Genomic DNA, 21,892 nt, shown 5'->3' on the forward strand with positions numbered 1-21,892 from the left:
TTAAAAGAGCAAATGACAGAATGTGGCATTGAGGTCAGAAAGATGGAGGGACAGGGAAATAGTAAATAGTAACAAAATCCAGGCACTTCCCAAAGTCACCTTGGGGTTTCCAAGAGAGAGGGTGACTCAGGGTCAAGTACTGAGGAACTAAGTGTGTTGAGATGATACACTGATATGAATCCGGAACAACTGGCAGATCATGGCCAGGAGAAACAACCATGGGGAAGAAATGAGAAACTATAGCTGGAATATTTAGGAGCCAGCTTGAGCAAGTCATCCCAGAGGGTCCTTGACTTCTCTCTGCTATGTCACTGCAATGGCAGATGAAAATGAGTAATGATTTCAGTAATTCAAATAGGTGTTTTTGACACTGGCTATCCAACTGTGCCCAAACAGTGAGAAAAATGATAGAAGGAACTGGATGGCCTGGAGGTGATCTGTAAGCCACAGAGTTCGGTGATCACTAAACATGTTCACAAGATCCAGGAGGACCAAGATCCTTGTACCCATAATTCATATGGGATATGGGCCCGATATGTTCTTCAGTCTTAGACAAGTTGGCCTATCCCTGGAGAAGGCAAACAGGTCATTGAAACTTGGAAATGAAGTCACAAAGGAGGAAGCAACTTTGGGAACCAACCTGAGGGTTTGCCTGGAGAAAAGAACTGTACTTGGGATACAACGGGGGTCTTCAGGATCCTGAAAGAGGCCTTAAGATTATTATTTTTTTAAATGTATATGGGCAAGAGGAATGGACTTACAGATATAAATTCCAGGGAGACAGATTTTGATAGGATGTAAAGAAGAATCCTCTAATCATCAAATTTGTACAACAATGCACTAGGTTTCCAACGCAGCATGAGAATATATTTCCTATTACAACCACGAGGAGTATGCCATAGTGGAAATACATAGGAGGGTGGCAAAGTGTTCAGAAAGAGGCTGGATTATCAGGTGTGAGAGGGCAGAAAGGGCACCTGGCCCTGGGTAAATGTGGACAAGAGATCTCCATGTCCTGCTAGAAGTTATGTGGTAATTTACTTTCTTGGAACATTAAGTATTTTTTTTTTAACCTTTAGTCTCACAAGAGTCAATGCATCACACAGAACAATGTAACAATTTGTTTAAAAATTGTCTGTAGCAAATATGGGGTCAAAACTCCTCACAGGGATGAAAGTCTCTTTGGATTCTATACACGTATCCAAATGAAGCTCCTTGAGTTCACCCAGAGGCAAGAACCTACACAAATCCAAGGCAAGCTTTTCTGGCTTATAGAGTAAATATGGTAAAAAAAGTTTATATGTTTTAATATAAGATAATCAATTGGATTAAGTGTCTTAATGACAAATAAGAATAAAATAAATGAAAGCCATTCCTCTGGTTACCTCTGGCAAGTCACTCCTTCTTCCATGGACTCAGCTAGACCCATGAGGATCACCTTGGTTGCTTCCAGCTCTGACGTGTTGTGCACTAGTCACCAAAGCCAAGGTAGCTTTCAGACGTGAAGTCCCAGGGAGTGAGCCAGCCCTGGGCAGGGAGGTGCTTGACTGGGAAGGAGCATGGGGAACTTAGGCCCATTAAAATTCTTCTGCGGTTTTTCATGCTGTAGATGATTTTATGACAGTCCCCTCTGCAGAGTTAGGTTTGACCTCCCGGGCTCATCTACTATTGCTCCAGCTTCTCCTCCTGCCAACTCACTGACCCTGAGCCCAAGTCAAAGCATCTCTGGCAAGCGTCGTGGTCCTTGAAGTGAATGACGTGCCTTGAAACCTTGTCTATTTAAGGTGCCTCTCTTTTCTTGTCTATTTTAATGTGAACTCAGTTTTTTCTGCTTGATAGGAAACTTGCCTTAAGTCTCTTACTTCTTGGGCCTGGGGTTTCTGGCATGCTCAACACTTTCTGCCTTAACTTGTCAGAGGCCCATCTCTTTGTGGGGCAAATCTTCACAAGGAACTGTCCCTTATATGGCTCCCTTACCATCCCCTCCCACAAGCTTCACAGGTCTTGCTGCTATCCTGCCCCTCTTTGCTCTTTGTGGGCTGCAGACTCAACGGCCCACCCAGCCTGACACATTTGCTTATTTCTTGTCCCCTTTATACTTTCTCATGTGTTCCTTCCATTGTTCCATCCTGAGTCTCCCATTGCCCCCTGTGTCTCCTTTTCCTTGGTTCTCCCATGTGAAGAGGTAGCCATGTGTCACTCTCCAAGGGCAGTACTTGTGGTCACTCTGCAGTCTTTCTCCTTCCCTCTCAGAACACTTGGATATTTTTTAAAATTAACTTTTTAATTTTTTATCATTTCTTACATACATCACTTGGATATTTTGTTTCCTTGGCTCTGAACTGACACTTTGGGGCATCAGGACAGTGGTTGTTTTTTTTTTTTTTTTCTTCTTCTTTTTTTTCCTCCCCTAAGTATGACTTCAGGACCAGCAGCAGCAGCAACATCTAGAAACTTCTTAGAAATGCAAATTTTCAGACCTTCTGACTCACAGCCTCTAGGGCAGGACCCAACAATGTGTGATTCTGATACTTGCCTGAGTTTGTGAACTATTAGTGCTGTGAGAGGTGGTTTTTCACTGGGGACTAAGAACTACCAAAATCCTGCCCATAGGTTTTCAGAGAAAAATGCATGTACTGAGAATATCAGGTGGTCCCCATACCACACTCCAGTGACTGAGGAGGACTACATGGAAGGGTTTTTTTTTTCCCTCCCCCACTGTGTTAGTGGAAAGAAACTAGATTTCAAGCATGCTATCTTTCCTCTTCTCCAAAGGTAAACCCTAGGTTCCCTCTTTCTGATCAAATATGCAATAGGCATGCTCCAAAATCCATGGCAACTCAGCATTGGAGAGAGAAGTAGAATTTGCTTTCCATATACCCCAGGCCTCCAGAGGCCAAAAGAATAGTCCTAGATCTCTGTTGCCCCCAGGGAGAAAAGTATTCTTCAAAATTCTACATGCATTCATGATAAGACCTTAGCAAACTGGGAGTTTAAAGAAACATCATTAATATAAAAATAAGTGCCTATGAAAAAAATCTATGCCAAATACCACACGTATTCATGAAATATGAAAAAAATCTTCCCTTTAAAAAACCAGGAATAAGACAACATGCCCCATCATCCCTTCTCTTTAACATCTTCCCAGAGATTTTAGCCAGTTGAGTAACCTAACAAAAGATCTTAAAGGTGTAAGGTTGAGGAGAAAAACAATTAAGTATAGACAACATGATACTCTCATAATCTACATACAAATAATTAGAATTAACTAGAGAGTTTAGGAGAGTTGCTAGATATGTGATGTGTAAAAATAATTTGTTTTTATTCTAATCATCAATAATAGAAATCTATGCTGGATAAATGACACACTGTAAAAGGGACACTTGGTAAAAGAGATGGCATCATGCACTGGTGGAAAGAAGGGGACGCTGTTTAGCAACGGTACTCATAGTGACAAAAAGTAAGTTTCTCAGGAATGAAAAGAATTGAAGATGTGCAAGAAATTTATAGAGGAAAAAAATAAAATGTTTAAAGACATTCAAGAAAGTCTAAATAAATGCAGAGGTCTCCTGTATTTATGCATGGCGGGGGAAGCTCAATATTGTTAGGAAGTCAGCTCAATATTGTTAGGAGGCATCTATGATTCACTACAGTTGAATAAAAAAAATCCCCATTGGTGTGTGTGTATGTGTGTGTGTGTGGGGGGGGGTGGTTCATGCCCACAACTTAACTAGTTGGTTTTTTTGTTTGTGGTTTTTTTTTTTTTTTTTTTTTTTTTTTGGTACTAGGGATTGAACTCAGGGGTCACTTAACCACTGAGCCCCATCCCTGCCATCCCTGGTCCTATTTTTTTTTAAATGTTTTTTCATTTTGAGACAGGAACTCTCTAAATTGCTTAGAGACTTGCTAAATTGCTGAGGCTGGCTTTGAACTTGCGATCCTCCTGCCTCAGCCTCCCCAGTTGCTGGGATTACAGGTATGTGCCACTGTGCCCAGCTTAGGTGGTTCTTAAAAGTCCTATAAGCCAAGCTTGGCAGCACATGTCTGTAGTCCCATCTACCTGGGAGGCTGAGGCAGGAGGATCACTTGAACTCATGAGTTCGAGACCAGCTTGGGCAACATAGTGGGGCCATTCAAAAAAGTTTATAAGGACCAGCAAAGGGCTGAAAATAGTGGATATTCCTGGAAAAAGAGGCTCTCCTCTACTGCCCAAACTTAGTACTCTACTGGATAATTGAGATAGTTGATAATGGCAGGGAAGACAAACAGTACAGAGCAGAGAACCCAGAGACAGACTCATGCATACATAGAAACTTGATAATGGACTGTTGAGTTGTGTGCTGCTTGGAGGAAGGGAAGCTGCTGGGTACCATCACTGGGACAGCGGGTAGGAGACACAAAAATACAAGGAACTGTATTCAGATCAGACACAAAAATCAACTGTACATACTTTGAAGATTTAACAGTGATAGGCAAAATTTCAAAACATCAAGAGGAAAATACAAAATGTCTTCCTAACTTTAAGTATAGAAAGGTTTCTTAAATTAAAAACACACAAGTTAGAAAAGAAAAAAATTATACTAAATGAAGAACTGCTGTTCACAGAAAGATCCTACCAAGTGAAGAGACAGCCAGAAACCGGAAGGGGAGAGTTGCAACAATGTAACTGAAAAAGATTAATTTCCAGAATAGATAGGTTTCCATTGAAAGACAAACAGAACCCTTCCAATGGCAAAACAATGGGCACAGGAGGTCAACAGGAATTTTTCAGAGGAAAAAAAACGAGGATTGGACAAAGAAAAGAAAAGTATACACTTATAGGCAACCCAATTAAAACCAGAACACTTTGGAAACAATTCAACTGTTGGCAAGGAACACTCTTTTACACTAATAGAGGAGGTTTAAATTGGTAAAACATGTTGGAAATCTATTTTGTATATCTGACAAACACAAAGATGTCCATACTCCATGCCACACATGTTTATTCCTAAGTATAATTTTCTAGAGATTCTTACACATGTGCCAAAGAGTCATAAACAAAAATATTCATACTATTTTTTATAACAGCAGGAAACTTTAAATACCAGTTGTTCCACTGACAGGAGAATATAAAAAAATCTTGGTACACTCATGCAGTGAAATTCTTTTTTGCAGTGAAAATGAATGAACCACAGCGATAGTCATTTAAGTAGATTAATCATACACACATATATACACACATAAACTTTAAAAGAGGTATTGAGAAGAATGCAAAGAGCATGACTCTTATTTGTACAAAATTCAAAACAATGCAAACATTAAGCAATGATTTGTTTAAAGACGCAGATGTTTCTGGTATAATGTAATACATGCATTAAAAAAACAACCTTCACATTCTGTAAAATCATGCATCAAAAGCAAAAAAGATTATCAACTCCCCCCACTCACCCCCGGAACTGGGGATTGAACCTAGGACCTCATGCATGCTAGGTAAGTGCTAAGTAACATGCACAGCCTTTTGTAAAATTTTATTTTATTTTGAGAAAAGGTCTCCCTAAATTGCCTGGACTAGCCTTGAATATGTGATCCTCTTGCCTCAGCTTCCAAAGTAGCTTGGATCATAGGTTTGCACCAGTTTGCCTGGCCTATGGACTATTTAAACAAACAAACAAAAAAAAAAAAAAAAAAGGAAAGAAAAGAAAAAATCCCATATAACTTTGTGACCAGAATATTAGTAAAGCCAATAAAAAGTCTCATAAAACATTAAGATGATTATAAGACACATTAAATTCTTAATAAATACTACTTTAAATATAAAAATTCATAGAAAAGATAAAGATAAGCTTTTTTTTGAGGTGCTAGATATTAAACCCAAGGTCTTAAAACATGCAAAACACCTACTCTACCACTGAGCTACAGCCTCAGTACCAAAGAGATTTAAGGATTAGGAAGCTATGTTAGGACAAAGTGCCTGGAAATCGGGAAGAACTGTGTAAAAAGCACTTCAGAAACACTGCAAGGCCAAAGTGAGCTAAGTTAAGAACCTATGGTGGATGGTTCAGGTATTGAACTTGGCAGCTTAGTGTACTCTGTGCCAGCTGTAGTTCCCTGGGGGTCACAGTGTTTGGGTTGGAAAATATCTTTCATAAGCAATGAAATTTCTGTGTGTATTATCACAATTCCCTTATTTACCAATAGCAGACAAGTTGATGTGAATTATAGCAAGGTAGGTTGTATCATAATGAATAGAACAACTGAACACACATACGACATAAAACTATAAAGAAAGGGAATGTGAAATACAAATTCAGAAACAGTTACTTCTTTGTAAGAAGGGAATTGATTAGAGGAACACAGGGGCTCCAAAGAATTAATTTTCGTAAGCTGGATTATAGGTTCACAGGTATCCATTTTGTTATTCTTTAAACTATGCATATATATTACATATGAGTTCTAGTATAAATGACATGTTTCAAAATAAAGAATTAAGCAAACAATGAGTATTTTCATAGCAAAATGTTAGGAAGATATGAAACGAACAATCGAGAACTGAAATTAGCTCAGTAACCTACTAAGAAATGAAACTAGATTTTTTTTGTTTGTTTAAAAACATTTGCTAAGAAAAAAATAAGAAAGCAATGTAGAAAATCAAAAAGAAGGAACAAACTATAAAATCATCCAAAAAGTCTATCACCATGAGATCTTAATTTGGTGATGATATAGACATAAACATAGATCATTTTACTTAACTGGAATTGTATTATAAATTCTGGCTTACTCCCTGATTTTTCATATAACATGTACTTATTATCATAAATACATAATAATATTTTCAAAAATATTTATTTCTTTTAGTTGTACACAATACCTTTGTTTTTATTTATTTATTTTTATGTGGTGCTGAGGATCGAACCCAGGGCCTCACATGCGCTAGGCGAGCACTCCACCACTGAACCCCAGCCCCAGTCCACATAATCATATTCAATGACTTCACTGTGGTTCTCAGTAGGTATGAATCAAAATTTACGTAGCTAATCATCCACTGTTGGGCATTTTAGATATTTTTTTCTTCTTCTTTTTTTTTACTAGTGAAATAATATTTCAATTAGCATATTTTCAGATATTTCTTTAACATTAGGATTCATTTTGAGAAGAGAAAATGTGTTATGAACTCCTTTGGAAGTGTTGGTCAGGGATAATTTGCTCTTTATAGAAATACTTGCTTTTTTCAAACCAAGTTTTTTGAAGTAGGAAGACTGCTAATGATGTTTTGTGTCAGTATTTTATCTTCAGAGGTTTAACTTCTTCTGTAATTGATTATGTTCTAAAGAAAAAGCACGAGGCTGAGGTACCACAGGATTCTCAGCAGTCTGAGTGGTGAGACTTGTTTTTAAAAGCTCTGAACAAATGCTTCAGAGAAGGCACAAATGTGGCTTGAATGTCCAGACAAAGGATTACCAACCGAAGAAGCCAACAAAGATTATAAATAGATGAGAGGAGATGTGGAAATGCAGAAATGGGGGAAGAAAAGGGGTCAATAAAGGAAGTCTGCAAAGACATGATCAGAGCCAGGACAGCAGAAAGGCTGCAAATGAATGAGGCACTTTTTAAAGTGCCCGAAGAAAGGGAGGTGCTGGGGAGAGTGTAGAGGATCATAGGAGTCAACTTGAGGCAGCTGGTGGATGACCTGGCCAGGAAGCCAAAGCACACTAGGTCAAAGAGAAAAAACTCGCACAGACCTGAATTAAGAAAAAACAAAACAAAACCCAAAATATATTGAAGAGATTGAGGAGATAGAAATCAGCGTTTGAAGAAATGGGGGGGGGGCGTTATAAATATAAAATGGGAGCACTGGTAAATAAGAACAGTGGTCACAGAGCTATAATTTAAAAACTGTGGGATGTCCTTACAGGATGAGTGAGGGTAAAGCAAGACAGCTGCCACTCTGGAGGAAAAATTAAGGGCCGCTGGGGTTCACCAAACCAGGCAGTGGGGGGAGGTGGAGAAGATACTTAGTTTAGATCAGGAAAAGAATTTGGATCCAACAAGCTCTGAATTTCCTACCTGACCCATACGAGGACTCACGATGCCGGACATGAGCTCTGTTTTGTGCAAATACTTCCAGCACGAAAGATTAGCTCCCAAGCTCAGCGTAGCTGGCAGGTGGGCAAAAAAGAACTACTGGAGTTGTTAGCATAAAACACCACCAGAGGATATGCCAACCGGGAGTTCTGAAGACCCCACCTCTAAGTGGGGGGATGTTGTCCAAGGTTGCAAGCCATCTGTTATGTGATGAAGTTCTAGGGTTCTGGCCTACTGCATGGGGACTACTACAGTTAACAAGGTGGTACTGTATATTTGAAGCTTGCTGTGAGAATAGATTTTAAATGTTCTTTCCACACATCCAAAATGGTAACTAGGTGGTGTGATGGATTTGTGTACTAACTTGACCGTAGTTAGTTGACTGATCATAATAAAGCAGGGGGCATAACATGAAGACAGTTTTTTTTTTCTTTTTAAAATATAAGAGAAAACAAAAAATAAAAAAATCTAAATTTCAATTAAAAAGTAATGATTACATAGCAAGAAAAAGAAAAGGAAAAAAATTAGTCTTATTTCAAACCTTGCATCTTACAACTCTTCATATTTTAAATGTATAATATATATTTGTATTTCCAGACCTATAACATTTCTCTTTGAATGTGTTTTATAAGTATCTGTTTTTACAAAAAAAATAGATTTAGGCTGAAACCTTATGTTACTTACTATGCCTAAACACATTCCTATACCATTGAATATTGTTTTTCTACACAATTTATAATGACTGATTGCTTGGCACTTAACTGGTTCCCATGTATCATAATTTATTGAGCCAATTCCCTTTTGTTGGACATGAAACCTGCTTCAAATTTTTCCTATTATGAATATTGCTGTTCTGAAGTTCCTTAGAGTAAAATCTTTGCACATATTAATGATAATTTTCTTCATACTCAGACATGGGAATTGTTAGATTAAAGGATAGGAACATTTTAAAAGCTTTTCATAGGTATTGTTAAAATTTCCCAACAAAAAAGTTCATTTATTTTTTTTTCAAAAAAGTTTATTAATTTATACTTTCAGAGCAGACTGTAAATGAACTTATGGAAAATTTATGTTTTTTAAAGAAGGGGAAAAAAATCCCAGAAATTCAATTTTGATTGTGGGCTTTGGAATTACACGAACTGAATGTGAACAAAGACTATTCTACTTACCGGTCAAGAGACCTCAGACAAGTTACTTAACATCAGTAAACCTCAGTTTCCCCAAGTTCATTGGGATGATGTCTACCTAAAGCTTTTGGTAGGATTAAACAAAACAATGTATAAAAATACTTAGCACCATGTCTGGCATATTGCAAGCACTAAATATAGAGTAAATTCTTCACAATTATTATCCTCCCTAGGAGTCTACTATGAAATCTATCAAGAACAGCACATGAAATTAGGCACCAAAGAGGAGGAATTCAGACCACAGGAGACACTGAAGGAAAGCATCAAGACCACCACACTGCTGCTTCATAAATTTGGATCAGAAAAAAAAGGCCTTCTGAACAAGAGAACTCATGACTCTAATGCTGTCACAGTGGGGGGTCAGTGTAGCAGGGTTCCACAAGGTGCTCTAACCAACACAACCAGCACTATGTGGACCGGCAGGAAAGGAAATCTTGCCCTTGCTCCGAGGCCCAGCTGCTCTGTAGACTGTTACAGGGAAACTATGACAAGTTTGGGGAAAATTACAAAAAGGAATGGCATGAGCCCTGCGATATGTAAGTTGGGTGCTGTCATCATGAGTTGAAAACACCACCCAAGCAATAATAGGCATGATGATTTCAAGAAGGAGGAAGGGAGAAAGGGAGGGAAGGGAGACGGGGAGGGCAAAGAGGAAGATGAAGGAAGAGAAGAATGAGAAGAAGGAAGAAACCACCCAAGTGCACAGACCAAATGAGGGAGTCTACCACGCTGGCCCAAATAGACGTCCAGAGGAGGAAGTAGCTTCACAGATGTGCAAGCTGGGCCACGGACAGGCAGGAACTCCAGGCCTATGTGTGGATGATGACAAGAATGTAGAGTGAAACTGAGAAACATCATAATGATTTAAAATTAGCATACTATAGTCACTTCCATGTTTACAGCAGCTCAATGCACAATAGCTAAGCTATGGAACCAACCCAGGTGCCCTTCCACAGAAGAATGGATAAGGAAAATGTGGCACATATACACAATGGAATATTACTTAGCCATAAAGAAGAATGAAATGATGGCATTTGCCAGTAAATGGATGGAACTGGAGACTTTATCACGCTAAATGAAATAAGCCAATTCCCCCCAAATTGAAGGCTGAATGTTCTCTTTGATATGCATGCTAAATCACAATAAGGGGGAGGGAGAGAGGAATAGAAGTACTTTGGATTAGACAAAGGGAATGAAGGGAAGGGAGGCGGGATGAGATAGGAAAGACAGGAGAATGAATTCGACATAACTTTCCTGTGGTCATACATGAATACACAGCCAGTGTAACTCCACATCATGTACAAGAATGGAAAATTATACTCTATGTATGTATAATATGTCAAAATACATTCTACTAACATGTATAACAAAAAGAACAAATATAAAATTAAAAAATTGATTTGAGTATACACAGAAGGAGGGAAGAGGGTTCTAGAAAACCCTCAAGAAGAACAAAGGTTCACAAGACATGGCTGGGACCTCTGGGCCAAGAGCAGGGGCTCATGAAAAAGCTTCTTTTCTTGGTTTTGTGGACCAACAAGGCAAACACTAACACACCACCCATGGCTGGAATGCAGGGAAGGAAGGGGTTGAGAAGAGTCAGAGACGGCTTATGCTCTGCTCTCTTGTTGGTGTGACCTGACTATACCAAGGTGGGATGGGACAAAGTGATAGGGGTGGTGGAATAGGAGGTAACCACTCTTCCAAGGGAGACTCAGTGATGCATGAGATGAATCCTGCCTCCCAGGAGCTCCAAATCCAGTTAGGAAGACAGAATCCCTTGTTAAAGCAAGCACACGATAAATGGCCAAGTAGGAGCAGTAGGCACCGCTGGGTGTGGCCTGTGAGCAGGTGGGAGCTGGAAAAGCCTCCTGGTCCAGAAGGTCTGGACTGGCCTCAGAGAGCGGAGGTTCCAGACTGTGTGAACTTGGCAGAACTGGTGACAGGTACTGCCACGTGAAACAGGACACTGAAATGGATAGAGCCTGGCCTTGGGGCCAAGAAGACTCATTTCCACCACTTGCAAACTGGGAGGTCCAGGATCTCAGGCTCATCTCTTCACCCTCCCTTCAGGGCTCTTTGGAGGAAAAAAAAAATAGGAATATAGTAACCGTACTGGCACATGATAAGTGCTCAGAAATTGATGGATAATTTTATTATAACACTATTCCTAGAAATGAGAAGATAGGAGAATGGTAACATAAAACACAACCTGAAAACTTCCAGGAATAAAAGGGTTGAAATTAACAAGGGACCATATTAAGAGTGATTAAAAATTAAAGAAGGGGTATATGGAGCAGGGCTGCTCAAGGCGGGTGCATGGACCAGCACTGCCAGCATCACCTGGGAGTTGTAGCAACCAGAGACATTTGGCCCTATACCAGTCCTTCTTAATCAGAGTTTCTGGGGATGGAGCTCAGCAACCTAGCTATTATAATAATCCCCCTTAATGTTTGGAAGCCCTACGCTTCCAAAGGAAGAGGATTTGAAAACATTTCTTGGCCAAGAGATTAACTGAAAATACACACTGCTCTCCAGTTACTGTGACCTCAAAGATTAATCTTTTCTCATGTGCAAGAAGATTATTTAGAATTTATAGAGAGAAACTTGGGGGTTCTTAAGGAAAGCAAAACTACAGAAAACAATTAAGATGCTAGGAGCTCAATCTAGCCACTCTAAGTGGATAAATAGATTTGTGTTGGTACTATCATGTTTTGGGGCTAATTAAGTCACACAAAAAATCCCTCTAAGTTTTAGAGCTTTGAATATTTTGGAACTGTAGACCTGTATTAATTCATTTAACTCACATTAAAACCCTGTGTGATAGAAACTATTATCATCTGCAATATATGAGGAAAGTGGGGCATGGAGAGATTTCCATACTGGAGGAAGGATTTGAACCCAGGCGACGAGACTCAGATTACATGATTTTAGCTGTTGGTCTATGCTGCCTCATATCCACCATAATATGTTTACCCATTCCCTTATTATTGGGCACATAGGTCATTTCTAGTGTTTCATTTTCAAATACACACCATGAAGAGAACCTTTGGACATGAGTCTTAAACCAAATTTATGTGACTTCTTTATTATATGTTCCCAGAAATGGAATTCCTTGGTCAAAAGTTGTGAATAGTTTTAGGGCAATTGTTTTCTAGATAATCTGCTATAAGGGTAAGTGTTTTGTCCTACTCCACTAGCTCTGTATTTACAATCTTAGTATTCTCGGTAAGTAAACTGATATGAGCTTATAAAGTTGCTTATGCTTCTTTCATTCAAATAAAGTTAGCACATTTTTGCGATTCCCCACTTGTGTTTTTCCCACTTGTGTTTTTTGAAAACTGCTATGTCCTTTATTCACTTTTTAAAAACCAAGGTCTTAATGTTCTTCTTACTAAATCCTACAAGCTCTTTCATATTGAAAATTATAACCTTTTGGCATGTTTGGTGCACATTAAGTTTTTTAGTTTATTTTCTTTTTAATTTAATTTGATTCAATATATATATAACTATTTAAAATGTTTATGTAATAAAATTGATTGATATTTTCCTCCATAGTTCTCTGCTGCTTTAACACTTAGAACTTCCTCATTCTCTTATCTACTGCTCTTCCTTCCAAAAGATAGAAACTTTCCAAATAAGTTACAACCTGACTGGGTATATTTACAGTAGGAAGTTCACTTCTTCAGAGAGCTGAATAGGCCTCATTCTTGAAGGTGGATATCCTTGGAGTTCCATGCCGCCAGATGCAGGAAGAGCAGAAGGCTGAGAGCTAACCGAGTCAGCCTCATTGAACAGGCTGGTCTTTTACAGCCAGGGTGTCTTGAGCAAGCCACCCACCTCCAGTGCCCAGTGGCCTAACTTGTAAAATGAAGATGGTAATGCCCGTCCTGATCATCTCTCTTATTTAATTCCTGCTTGGTTCTGAAGATAAAAGGAGTAAGAGGGTGCTTTATCACTCACCGACAGTCCACATTTGAGATTTGCTAGATTCTGGGGCTTCAACATTGAATAAGACATGCTTTTTGTGCATTAGCTTATGTAGGTCTTTTTTTTAAAAAAAAATCTTTGAAATATATTTTCTATATTTCCTATAAATATATTTTCTATAAACATATTTAAATATTACTTACTAATATATTTCCTAAATAAATATATTTCCTACAAACGTGATTACAGTTAAAAATAAGTCATTCTTAAAATAAAAAAAAAAAAACAAGGGCTGGGGCTGGGGCTCAGCAGTAGTGCACTTGCCTAGCATGTGTGAGGCACTGGGTTCGATTCGCAGCACCATATAAAATAAATAAAGGACTATCAACAACTAAAAAAAAATTTTAAAAAGGCAAAACAATAAAAGGTTATAATTGCCAAAGATTTTGTATATATTCTATGTTTTTAAAAATATTTTTTAGTTGTAAAAGGATCTTTAATTTTATTTATTTATTTATATGTGGTGAGGATCAAACCCAGGGCCTCTCACATGCCAGGCAAGTGCTCTACCACTGAGCCACAATTCTAGCCTCACAATTCTATGTTTTTGAAAAATAGTTTTTCAGGAAAGTAAATTTAATTTGAGAACTTCCTACTACCACATCATATCAGATTATTAACTATTTCAATTAAAAAGTGCAAAGAGATCAGAATATACAGCATAAATTCTGAGATCGCTTCTCCTACATGTATCTGTCATGATAACTTTGGTGGTCAGCATTATGCATTGATATTTGTATATCAAGAGTGTAAGGGTAGACAGTGCTCATATCAATCTTTTAATAATCAACAGTATAGTTAATATTAATAAGCTTAGTTTGTCAATAAGGAATATGGGGCATAGAAAGGTTAAACAACTTGCCCAAGGTCACATAGCTAGTAAGCTGTGAAGCTGAGATACAAGCCCAGGTTATCTAATTCCAGAGCCCAGGTTTTTTTTTTTATTTTTATTATTATTTTTTTTAACCACTATACTGCGGTGTCTCTCAAAAGATGGGAAAATTTTTGCTGATGATTGCAAAGGGCATAAGCTTTTACTTAAAATATTTTCATTTTTAAGAGTGTAGAAAGAGACCACTTGGCCTCCTCATTCCCTTTTTCTCCAAATCCTTCAACCCAAAAAAAAAACCGCACAGAAGGGATCCTGTGGGTAGGGCCTCTGGGTATTTGCATAAACAGACCCAGATGCCCACCTGAAAGAACTAAGGCTCTTATGGATGGGGGTGGTGGTGTCTGATGCTATGATGCAGAACCTAGGTATGAGGGTCCTTCTTGTCCCACCCCAGCTTGTCTCTGAACAGCTGGACCCCAGCCTCCTCCACTTTCTCCCCTCCCTCTCCCATAGTGCACGGTGCCAACCTGATGTCAGACGTGCAGAAAGAGTTCCACTTTAAAGTAAAGACCAAAGGCTTATGTCAAGTCATGCAATATTTATAAAGACTATATGAAGACTAAGATAATTCTTTCAACCATCAACTTCTATTAAGAGGAGGAAAACAGAACGTTTCTCCTAAGGACAAACAGTTCACAGTGATTGGGGTGAATAATTACCCTCTCTTTGAGTCTGCCTATTTCTGTCACAATGAAAAAAAAAGATCATTAGGGACTCTACTACCATAAAATATGGGAGAAAGAAATGAAATGACTCCATTCTTTGTAGTAATTTTGCTTGAGTGCATGAAAAACTTGTTGACAGAAGAGTGACAGTTTCCTCTCTGCGGGCATCGTTTTACCTTTGCTCCATCATCTCTGATAAGCATTCACTGAGGGTGGAGGAAAACAGGTTTCCAGGGGGAAAAATCAATTACAGTTGAGAAATACATAAAAGCAAATTAATTCAGGTTACTTAACCTAAGAAATCTTTACTCTTCGTGCTTTTTCAGTGTACGGAAAGACCTTGGGGACCAGTTAAGCACTTAGCCATGCTCCAGGCCTTGTGTTAAGCATTTTTCCATGTATTGCTCATTTAATTCCCACAACCATCCTTTGAAGGAGACATGACAATAGTTTTACAGTATCAAAGAGCTGTCTACCGGTACAAGTTAAGGCTCGGATAGGTTAATGTCTTACTCAAGGTCACAGAGACATAAAGCACACTTTTAACCAAATCAGACTGTCCATGGCAGAGGCTGACCTTCATTTTTCTCATTTTGCTTTTATCCACTGCACTCATTTGGTTTTGCCTGCTTAAAATGTCTGCTCATTTCTGTAATTTCAAATTGTTCAAGGAACTGAATCCAAAAACACATATCATCAGCACTTTCCAGTGTCTACCTTTGATGGAAGCAGGTATAAATCTCCCAGCAACTTTTCAAAAATGCCATCACAGATCTGGAATGATTTCTGCCTTCTGAGTAGATAGTGTGGTTATCAAGTGCGCACTACATTATGATATAGGGACCACCTAAGCCCTCTAATTCCCAATGATTTCAATAAGTTCACGGAAGCATCCTAGCTGGTGCTTACTGGACTGTGCAAGGACACTTGAGAAAGAAAGGAAAAAAGTAGGTGAGGCTAATGTGAGGAGAGAGTTGCACTGGGCGTGAGTGAGGGTTATACATGACCCTTCACGGAAGGGACAAAGGGGTGAAGTCTAGTATTCATTCACTCGGATCTGGATCCTATGTTATATTCTGACACAGAAGTTGTCAAAGGATCTTCTGAATCAGAAAGACAGTTTTTTGAGTACTAATAAAGAAATCCAGGTTAATATCTAGCTTCATTTTTTTTTTCTTTTTAAATCCCAAGATTATTTGAATGACAGAGTTCAAGGAGGACAGACCAGAATCCCAGGCCTCCTCCTCCTCCTCACAGACTACATGCAATGAGCAGCTGAGTTCCATGGTCCAGTCTATGCTGAAGAAACATTGAGCATTTTTTCTCCATGGCCACTGCTAATGCCATCCTGGTTCAGGCCATCATCACCTCAGTCTGGCTGGTTATACATTTATGAGGTTACTCTGCTTTAGATGTACCCCCTTCCTCCTGCAGGCAGATGATTGCCCTCTGTCATTCCTATAAGGAAAACCAACCAGCAGCTCCTTTGCCCTTGGATCAATAATGAAAATAACAGCCAACAATCACTGGGTGCAGTCTGTGTTGGGTACTGTGCGTCCTGAGTCAATCTTTGCAATGATCCTATGAGGGGAATTTATACCTTTGTGACAATTACTAACAGAAGCTACATTGCTTGACTGAGGTCTCTTAGCTAGAAAGTGGCAGAACTTAAAACCTGGGTCTCTATGACACTACAGTGTACACTGTAACCATCTTGCTAGCCTGTCCACCTTTCTAGTCTCATGGCTCCATGAATCTCTCTTTACTTCTTGAACCACTTGCAAGTCTTAGAACTTGATGTGCTGTTTCATGCCTCTGGGGTTGGTTTGTTTTTGTACACAAACCTCTTTTCCCTAATGCCCTCTTCTCTTTATCTACCTGCTGGAATGTCTCATCCTCCAATATTCAATTCAAGTGTTACCACCACTTTTAACCATTTCCTGACCTCCTTCTTTGGTTGGTAGAATTGACCATTCTTCTCCCTATGATGCTTCCATTAAAGCACTCGCAGTACTTGCTAGCCTTACATGGATGGTACAACTCTCTCTTAGACTTTGAAGAACTCCTTAAATGCTGGGGCTGTGTCTCCCTAATCCATTTTATCCACAGTATCTAACACAGTTCTGGGCACAGAGTTTTACCACAAATATTGTTGAATGAATGAAAGTATTTGTTTGAACATGAAACACATTGCTTGGTTAGAGCATCCCATGCACCAGATTTATATCTTCACTTACAGCATTAATGCAATTGGTACTATGTATCTTTGTCCTTATTAAAGAACCGTCTATGAGGCTTTGAGGAGGTCCTGTAGATTCAGGGTAACTAAAAATTTTGACAGGGCTGGGATTGTGGCTTAGTGGTGGAGCGCTTACCTTGCACATATGAGGCACTGGATTTGATCCTCAGCACTACATAAAAATAAATAAAGTATTATGTCCATCTGCAATTAAAAATATATTTTTTTAAAAATTTGACACCCTTCACATTCCCCTGCCAAAGATATTCAAGGGCTGAGAATGTAGCTCAGTGGTAGAATGAGTGCTTTGCATGTCTAATATCCTGGGTTCAATCCCCAGCACTGGGGGAAAAATTGACATCCTCTCAATTAGAATGGAGATAGAGATAGAGGGAAGATGTTACAGTCCACTTGCCACAACTGTTTATCACCTGGGAAGCTATTCAATGATAACACTGATCTGTCACTGACTAAGTCAAGTTTGGCATCAGGAGTATCTACATATTCCTATTGTCAGTGGCGGTCTGGATGATTAGCTCTCAACCTTCAATGTGCATATTTTATTGTACATAATAAAACAAAATTATAAGAATTAAGTTAATCTAAACTTTTAATTCAAAAGCAAGTATACAACAATGAAGAGCCACGACAACTGTCTGACAACACTCGTGGGCTGTGACATCAAAGTCTTCTTTCCAAGTGTGCCAGAAATGCCAACTCTGCACACACGCACATGTAGTGTGGTAAATGCTATATGGCAGCCAGTCTTCTTGATGACTAGCAGCTAAACGCAATGCCTACCTGAACTTGCCTAACCTCAAGACCAAATATATCTCGGTCATTCCCAACCACCCTTGAACCTCAGGCCACGGAAGACCTACTTGAGAAATCCTTCCCCAATCTCAAGTTGGATTTATATATATCCTCAAAGAACTTTGTTTCTTTCCTTTGCAGACTTTATCTTAGTTGTAATGATTAGTTAATACTTAAGTGATTGAACTAATAGGTGCCTCTCTAAAGCATCTAGGAGGCCAGGCATCTGACCTGGTTTTACTCACTTTTGTTCCTGGTAACTGGCACATGGCAAGGTACTCTATACACATTTTGGAGGAATGATGATGTTTCACTTCTTGTCCAACCACTGTCCTGTTCACTTAAGAATTATACCCAACTCCTTGTCAGTCTTGAACCTGCACTTATCCCATTCCTCTTCATTATGCCCCTATCCCATCACAAAGATGAGTCTTGACTTTCTAATCCTTTCCTCCCCATTTACAAAGTCTTCTTGAAAAGGACAGCTTCTAACCAGCCTGAACTTTCTGACGTTCATGACCTCCAGTTCAAGGTGGTGCCAATGGAAAAAAGGGAACAAAATTAAGGGAAATATGACAGTGCAGCATTGAGGCTGTTTTAAACAGTCTACACAGCTCTGAAAGAACCTGTCAATTTAGTAAAAACAATTTCAACCACTCTGTTTTATCATATAGACAAAAGGAGTGGATTTGTTGATTTTTTTTTTTTTTTTTTTTTTTACACTTTAAGATGTTTTGGCCCAGCATAGAAAAAGTCTTGGAAAAGAGTTTATTGTGGTGATCTCAATGGCAAGAAGTAAACTACATGTGTGGTCTTTTAGCAAAGTTATGCGGGGGCTGTTCCTAAATAACAGGGTCCTCCTCCAGTATTCTTCTCCACTGGGGGGTCTTGGTCTGCTCCTCCTTGACTACTTCTCAGTTCCCCTCCAACTCCTGCATCTTCCCCTCCCCCTTCTCTACCACAAAGCTATGTCCCTGAGCTCCCTCCCTGGGTAGCCTTCAGAGGCTACTATAAAACCTTCATCCTCCCAGGGTCCTACAAAGGGAAAATTCAAGGCACACCACTCTGGGGTGGAGAGGGGAAAGGCAATGGGAAGGTATATTAATGGCAAAGTGCTGCTTTGAGGAATAGGCACCCGTGTGGGGTTAAATTCTGGAGCATTTCAGGAATGATTCCTCATTAATTCCCCTCAGTACTGAAATCTGCTTCAACTGCACTTGGAAAGTCCAGTGTAAGGGAAAGAACAGGTGGGTACCGAACTTGTCATGGAGTTCTCCTCAACGTGCCTTTCTTCAAATTGCTGGAAGGATGAAGGCAACTAAGTGAGCTGTCTTGTCATTAGCAGACTCCCTACCCTGAAGACTACCTCTCTGAAAGACACTGGAGAGTGCAGAGGTGTTCTAAGGAGGAATACTGGGGATTGAAGAATGTGGGCAGTGGCCGTGACATATTTTCTTCATTAGGCAGGAGGTGAATAAAGAATCAGAAGGAAGGGACAGAAGGAACAGAGCAGGACAGCATATGGGTAAAGAAGGGAGGCATACATACAGGCCAATCCATGCTAGTACAGGTATTGTCCCTAGATGGTGAATCCTAAATTATTTGATTTTAAATACGTACATATATTGCAACTGAAAACTACAATCTGGTATTTTCTTTTTTTCCTCCTCCTCAATGAATATGGACTGACACCTTAACTTGGTGCCACTGAGGCAAGGTCTCCAAGGCATCTGGTGGCTTGGACCAGGATTCCTGCGAAAGAACTCATGGCCCAGGCAGATGGGTGCGGATGCTGTGGCCCTCCCTTCCCTACACACATATGAACTCCAGAAAGCAACTTATCCCCTCGTTAACACACGGAAAGTTTTAAGGCAGAGGCACGACACAAAACTAAGAGCTGCGCCTTAGTGCACACTCCCATTCATTTGCGAAGACAACCCCACAGCCCTTCTGGGGGGTCACTAAAGAGTCCCGCACAGGAAACCTTGCTCCTGTAACCTGACCCTGGTTTCCCCCCACACCCAGCACCCAATGCCCCCAGGTCCAAGATGCTTGGATGGGCGACTCTTGTTTAGTCTCTCAGCCTCGTAGCCCCCAGACTCCGTCAGAGTCCCTCCCTTACTGGGGGTGCTTTCCGTCACTCAGCCCTCCTTGTGTCCCCGGGTCCTACCTGGCGCCGCTGCTGGGGCTCCTTCGCACAGGGGCAGCTCTGGTCTCTCGGCTGCAGGTCTCCACGAGGATCAGCTCAGGGTGGCGCGAAGGTCCTGGTCCCCAAGCCAAGGTCGCAGTCTTGGAGGGGCGCGCCACGACCTGGAACTCTTGGTGCGCGCTCTCGGGCCGGGCTACAGGAGCCCCCGCAGACCCTCTGGGCGGCCGCAGCGCCGGGGCCTCGGAGCTCCGCCCCTCTCGCGCTCCCGCCCGCCTGCTCCCTCGGGGTCCGGGACTGCCGATCCCAGCTCGCTCCGAGCCCACTCGCCGGCTGCTCTCTATCACCTGCCACCGACAGCCCGGACTCCCTTGCCGGCTCCTTGGCCAAATGGAACTGAGCCGACTTCTCCCGAGCCAGGAGCTGTGGGGACGCTTCCCTCCCCCTAGGCCACCTGTCGGGTCTGGTCCCCAAGGGACCGCGGGCCTGGTACTCAAGTCCTCTTCTGTGTCTTCAGTGCCGCGTGGGGGGGGGGGTTCCTGGCCCTCAGATAGCAGATACCGCCCCTGTGAGGGACAAAGCTTAAGATTTGGGGGGCTTGCAACGCCACCAAGGTCCTACATGCCAAGGGTGGGATACATTTTTTTTTTCCTGATAAAAGGTCAGACAGTCACAATATAATACATTTAAATCCCGTGCCCAAACTCATACTCATTCTGCAAGACACAGGTCCAGGGTTGCCTGGGCCAGCTGCTCACCAACAGCTTCTGCGCAAATGGATGCGCACCCCTGGATGCCTGGCCTGGCCGCTGCGCCCCTTGAGCGGTTCCCCTCCCCACTACTCTACCCAACAGTCTGCTCCTGGAAAACCCGCACCGGCCTAGCTCATCCCTGTCTCCATCACCTGGCACCGGGCCTGCCACCCATCACAACACTGAAATATTTTCTAAATAAGTAGAAAATTAATTTCTTTGGTAGAAAACCAGTCTTTGTTATTTCCCCTCGAAGCTAATCTCCATCCCCTTTAATGTAAGCAGTAATTCCACCGTTGGAGAGCAAAGTAACAGGTGCAAATGCCTGTGGCAGGATCATTTATGACTGAAAATAATATTAAAGGCCACAAAAAGCAAAGAGAACAAACTGTCACCAGTAAGAAATTGGTTAAATAAATGGCAGCGTGACTTACTAGGATATTATACAATCATTAAAACAGTAAACATCAAGGCAGAAGTGTCTCAGATCCTTTTTAGAATAAGGAGGTAGCATTTATTTATTTCTTCAGCAAAAAAAGCTGGGAGGGGAACAAGAAATAACATTATAAAAGTGTTTACAAAATAATAGTAAGAAAAAAGTAGAAAACTGAATCATTACCATGCTTTAAGTTAAAATACTCATTCCTTCTCTGTAAAATGAAGATAAATACCTATCTTAAGAGGTTCTTGGTATATTGAACGAGATATTTTTTAAAAGTACCTGATATATGGTGGATACTCAGCAAGAAATTCCCATTTCCTTCAGAAACATCTTCATTGTTGCCCAGTTCTGCCCATTTGGCTTATTTTCCCTCAAATGCTGGGTAGGAGAAGGAGCTGAGAAAATGTTCAAACCCTGGAGTAATGTGAAGGGAGGAATCTAGCTAATAAGAGTAAATGCAAGTCCTCCCTGGGCTCCCCCCACACAACACATGTTTGCAATGGGGTATTTGGTTCAGTGGCAGCAAGGATCAAAAAGCTTGGAGATTTAGTTGGCTACAAGCATAACCTTGTCAGTGCCCAAGGGCTGAATTAATTCAACTCCAAACCCTAAAGATCCCACATCTAGGCTGAAAAATAATACTCTTTTTAACAGTCAGTTTACACCTAGGTATAATATTCAAATCTGGGCACTGTCTTTTAAAAG

At 40.5% G+C, this 21,892-nt stretch overlaps 1 protein-coding gene across 3 annotated transcripts in view; it reads right to left on the bottom strand.

Moving 5' to 3' along the window:
- Positions 1-20,778, bottom strand: part of Casr (calcium sensing receptor) — a 74,671-nt gene extending 53,893 nt beyond the window's left edge. The window contains exons 1-2 of one of the 3 annotated variants that reach the window (XM_078044129.1): positions 20,018-20,778; positions 17,171-17,206 (exon numbers count right to left, since the gene is read on the bottom strand). The gene's annotated coding sequence lies outside the window, so the exon portion shown is untranslated. Of the gene's footprint in view, positions 1-1,385; positions 1,516-17,170; positions 17,207-20,017 lie in introns of those variants that run through there. The other 2 variants (XM_005327660.4, XM_078044130.1) reach the window with 2 other exon arrangements.
- Positions 20,779-21,892: the final 1,114 nt, after the last annotated feature.

Source organism: Ictidomys tridecemlineatus, chromosome 3 (assembly GCF_052094955.1).
Source record: "Ictidomys tridecemlineatus isolate mIctTri1 chromosome 3, mIctTri1.hap1, whole genome shotgun sequence".
In the NCBI taxonomy this organism is placed as follows: domain Eukaryota; kingdom Metazoa; phylum Chordata; class Mammalia; order Rodentia; family Sciuridae; genus Ictidomys; species Ictidomys tridecemlineatus.